At 41.0% G+C, this 5,007-nt stretch overlaps 1 protein-coding gene across 1 annotated transcript in view; it reads right to left on the reverse strand.

The window, feature by feature from the left end:
* The window catches only part of PTPRZ1 (protein tyrosine phosphatase receptor type Z1), a 164,867-nt gene that overhangs the window by 76,315 nt on the left and 83,545 nt on the right, over positions 1 to 5,007 (reverse strand). The window lies entirely within an intron of this gene.

Genomic DNA, 5,007 nt, shown 5'->3' on the forward strand with positions numbered 1-5,007 from the left:
TCTTCCAAATCAACAGAAAACCTACTTGTCCTAGCAGATAGTTAGTCCTAGCTCAGGGTTCCAGATTGAAGCATGTCCAGATGAGAGGAGTTAAGTTCTGATTTCCTTAGTACTCTCCACGGGGATGGGGTGGGGGGAGGTCCCTTTAGACTTTCTCTTATCCCTGTGTTGAACGATTTGGTTTAATTTCCATCTGCTCAGGGCTTATTTATAAAAATGTAATCATCAGGCTCTCCTTGAAATATCTCCTTCCTTCCCCTCTCCCCCTTTTTTTTCCTGGTTATAAAGCCTAACAGATTTTATGGTTTAACAATAGAAAAAATAAAACAGGGCTTTCTCTAAAGATTTTTGCTTACAGTGAAGTGAATTTTCATCTGTTCCACAGAACGAGTAGTCCTCTAAACCCAAATTGCCCTGTGTTGCCTTTATTTCACCACTACCTGAAACCACAAACCATCTCTCAAAACCTATTTCACTGGACATTAACTTAGCTAAGCACCCAAGCAGTGCTAACAATGGGTATGTTTTATTTAATGTTCATCTATTAAAATATACGCAATGTTGTGAGTCCAAGTCTCAACCTTTTCTCTAGCTAAACTCTAGCATTTCTGCCGCCATTCCATGAAAGAGCAGGTAGCCGCACCGTTTTCAGCTTCTATCCTTTCAAATGCTTTTCTTTCAGAACATGAGTATGGGTAAGACCAGGATTTCACATGGTTGATGTTCAGAGAAATTATAAGAAAACATACACTCCGTACAACTCTAGTCTATGCCATCTTCTTTTTGGGATAAGGGAATCAGTGAGGATCGACTTACATGCAAGCTCTCATAATGTGATAAAGCTAATTTTGCATAATTTAACCCAGGAAAGAAATAATAATTACTCGCACCTTGAAACTGCCTATATAGCCAGGGAAAATTTGGTAATTCATCTCCTAGTGAGGCATACACCAGAATCAATAATAGGTGCTGAAATTTTATTTTATTTTAAAATCTAGCTCTCTTTTTAGAGAGCACTTGAATACAATACGCTTTTAATATGCACAGTGATGCACATTTTGGCTTCTGGGAACAGCTTTAACAATTTGAGTACTAATACGTTAATTTCACTGTAAAGAACACTGGCGTAGGGACAAGAAAACACTGCTTGTTTTACTAGTGTCAGTGCAAGAGAATCAGAGAAAGAAATTGCAGTAGAAACAATAAAGCACTTTTTATTGCTTACAGTTTTTCAAACAGTACAATGAATTCTGAGCACATTTAGGAAGAGTCTCATAGTTGTGGTGCATAGAAGCACAAAGTTTTAAGTCTCTAGAGCACTGAATATGATTTATAACCTGTTTTGTCCACAGCATTTAGTGCTCATCTCTACTTGGATTCTAACTTAGCACATCCACAGCTGAACACTGGATTTCTGCCCTACAAGTGCCTCCTATAATCACCGCCATCCCCTAAACACAGAAGTCATCCTGGTGCCTCTGTTTCCTCCTCAGCAAGCCCTTTTGCGTCTACCTTCAAAATATGTCCTTAATCAGATCATTTCTCATCTCAACTGTTAGCACCCTTAGCCCAGGTCACCGTCATCACTGGCCTGTAAGTCTAGCTGTTCCACATGCAACACCATCACCTAGGAGATTGTCAGGAGAGTCAGGCCTCCACTGTAGCCTTACCAAGTCAGAATCTACAATTTACCCCAATCCCCAGGAGAGTCACACACATGTTAAATTTTGAGAAGCAATGGCTTAGACATCTCCAGCGCCTTCTAATTAGTCTCCAGCTTCTTCTCTCGCCCCTCACACAATTTTGTTCCCCACTTACCCGGTAGGCAGGATTCCGAGATGACCCCCCAAATTCCCACACCCAGTTGTACACACCCTCCACTTGAGGATGGGAAGGACCTCTGAATATGATGGGATAGTCATTTCCTTGATTAGGTGACACTGGACAACAAAGGTGATGGGGAAGATTATGTCATGTTACAGAAGGCTCTGTCTCGGCAAATTGGAAAAAGAGAGAGAGAGATTCAAAGTGTGAGAGATTCTCCTGCTGGCTTTGAAGACGTAAGCTGCCAGGGTGTGTGAGGGGTGCATGGCTAGGAACTGAGAGTGGCCCCTAGCATCTGAGAGGGCTCCCCCAGCCCCACCCCGGCAGCCTGACGGCCAACAAAATCAAAGAATAAACCAACCACAAAAAGGCAAATACTGTATGATTCCATTTAGATGAGTTAGCTGAAGCAGTCAAATGCATAGGGAGAGAGATAGCAGAATGGTGGTTGCCGGGAGATGAGGGGAGGAGGGAAAGGGGAATTGGTTCATGGGTATAGGATTTCTGATTTGCAAGATGAGAAATTTCTGGAGATCTGTTTCACAACGATGTGAGTATACTTAACATTACTGAACTGTACACGTAAAAAGGGTTAAGATGATAAATTTTATGTGATGAGTGTTTTTTTTTACCACAATAGAAAAAATGGTTAAGGTGCTAAAAACAAACAAACAAACAAAAAACTGGGGATCTGGACCTCAATCTTGGAACCACAAGGAGGTGAATTCTACCAACAACCTCCACGAGCTTGGAACGGGACCCTGGGCTGCAAATGAGAACAAGGTGCCCAGCTGGCACCTTGATGTTAGATGTGTGAGACCCTGAGCAGAGAATCTGGCTAAGTAGGCCCTCCTCTCTGACTCATGACCCATGTCTAATGTGAGGTAAGAAACATGGGTTGTTTTAAGCCACTAAATCTGTAGTAATTTGTTGTGTGGCATAAGAAAACGAATGCAATCTGTAGTTAAAGTTATCCTTTAAAGCACCTATCAGATTGCATGTAACCCCTTGGCTCAGGTCCTTCCAATACCATTTCTTAGAATAAAATATAGACTATTTCTTAGAATAAAATATAGACTATTTCCCAGGGCTGACAGATCCTATATGATGTCACCACTCACATCCACTCTGATCTCACTTCCTACCACTCTGTGGTGATCACTCTATTCTAGCCACACTGGCTTCTTTTCTGTTCCTTAAGCATGCAAAGTCTTGAAGCTTACCACTTCCACTTGCTGCTACTCTTTCTGGAATCTTCTGCCCCAGTTGTCTGCAAGGCTTGCTCCAATCAGGTCTCTGCTCAAATGCATCTCATTGGAGAGAGGCTTTCTCTGAACAATGTGTATAAAATACACGTCCCTCCTCAGTCATTCTCAATCACCTCTCCTTACTTTATTTTTCTCCTCCTAAGAGACATCTCCAGCGCCTTCTAATTAGTCTCCAGCTTCTTCTCTTTCTAGACACTCTAGTGTCTAGAAAAAAAGCCTGGCACGTAGTAGGTATTCAATAAACATTTGCTGAATGACTGAAACAGACAAAAAATGATGATGTCTTTCATTTTATGAGTCTGAGCTCACAGGGGTCTAACTCAGGATGAAAACAAGAAAAAAGAAAGAAGGAAAACTGACCGACTAAAGAAACACTTCTAAACTCAACTGCAGATCACATCTGACTGTTTGTTATATGGCAATTTTGTTGAGTAGTCCCCACTAAACTTCTGCTGAAGGATATAAAGAAAGATCTCGTGTCCAAATTGTATGTTGTCTGACCTTGTACAACACAATGATCTTGAGTCACTGGATCTCTGAAGTGTACGAGTATAGACTCAGTTTAAAATACCTACTAGATCATGATGTCAAGTACGGTATAGGTTCAGGAAGCCTCCTTAATTTCTGTGATTAACAGACAAAATAGAAGAACCAGAATAGGTAAAAGGAAATTTTTTAGTGAAAAGGCTGTAAAACAGAAAAAGTCCAAAAAAATAAGACCTTGATGTTCTTTTTGCAGTGAACTCTGAAAAGAGGATGTTTCAAATCATCGTAGAGACCCAGGGAAAGTAAATTAATAAAGTGTTAAGATTACACACAAGGACGAAACATAAATCAAAGAAGCATTAAATATACTTTAGCTGTTTTTAATAATGAACCATTAGGTTAACCTCACGCTTAAACATTACTTTTAAAATTCCCAAATTAATGTTTTTAATTTTGCAGTTGGAGACCTCAGTCCATGTCATAATAAAAACCAGGATGACATACCCAAGAAAGCAGGTGTACAGAATTCACTAGAACTATATTGTATCACTTGAGTGTTATAACAAATGTTGTGAAGGAAGAAATTAGCATATGCATTGTAGTTGCAGCAGAAGATTATCAGGGTGATTTACCCATCAGGAGGACTGCAGAGTACTAAATGTCAGCTCTAGAGAATTAAAATAAATTATTCATTCACGTATTCATCCATTCTTTCATCCGTTTATTGACTCACCTGAACTAGTACCACTCCAATAAATTTGCTGTGCTCACCTGTGTTGGAGCACTTCACAGACTGTATGCTGTTTGTCAACTTAGCTATCGCATCTGTATCTTATTGCCAAGCTCTGAGTCTGGCACATAGTAGAAATAAATTAAATGCTTGGAAAATAGGCTTTGAACACCAAGTGAATGTATTCGATATTTACATCCTGTGCACTCTTGATTCCAAGCAGAATGGAAAGTGATTGTAGGCTCTGTAGGAGATGTGCATGAGCTCAAGTTTGTTTGCTTGCTTGTTTATTCTTGCATCCCAGAAGGTTGGGGGCGTGTTCAAGAAAAAGTAGACAAATGCCTAAAGGAGTAGATGGGATGAAAGAAGGTAAACGTGGATATCAAAGCACACAATGCAGGCCTTGAGGGATGGGTAGAATCTTGACAGGTAGAGGGGAACTGAGAGCATGTCTGGTTGAGCGATGAACCTGAGCAAACTCATGGAGGCAGAAAAGTGCGGGCAAAGCTCAGAGAGAAGCGAGTAGTCCAGCTCGGCCCTGTGAGCAGAGAGTGAATGCCGAGGACTTCTACGGAGGCAGATGGAAAGGCAGACTGTGATCAGACATACCTGGGGAGGCCAGTGGGAGGCACTGAGGCTTTGGAAAGCTAAGGAGCTTACTGCTGCCTTATCAGAGAGGTTGAGCCGGCAGGAATTCAA

This window comes from Lipotes vexillifer, unplaced genomic scaffold, assembly GCF_000442215.2.
Source record: "Lipotes vexillifer unplaced genomic scaffold, Lipotes_vexillifer_v1.1 scaffold618, whole genome shotgun sequence".
Lineage (NCBI taxonomy): Eukaryota > Metazoa > Chordata > Mammalia > Artiodactyla > Lipotidae > Lipotes > Lipotes vexillifer.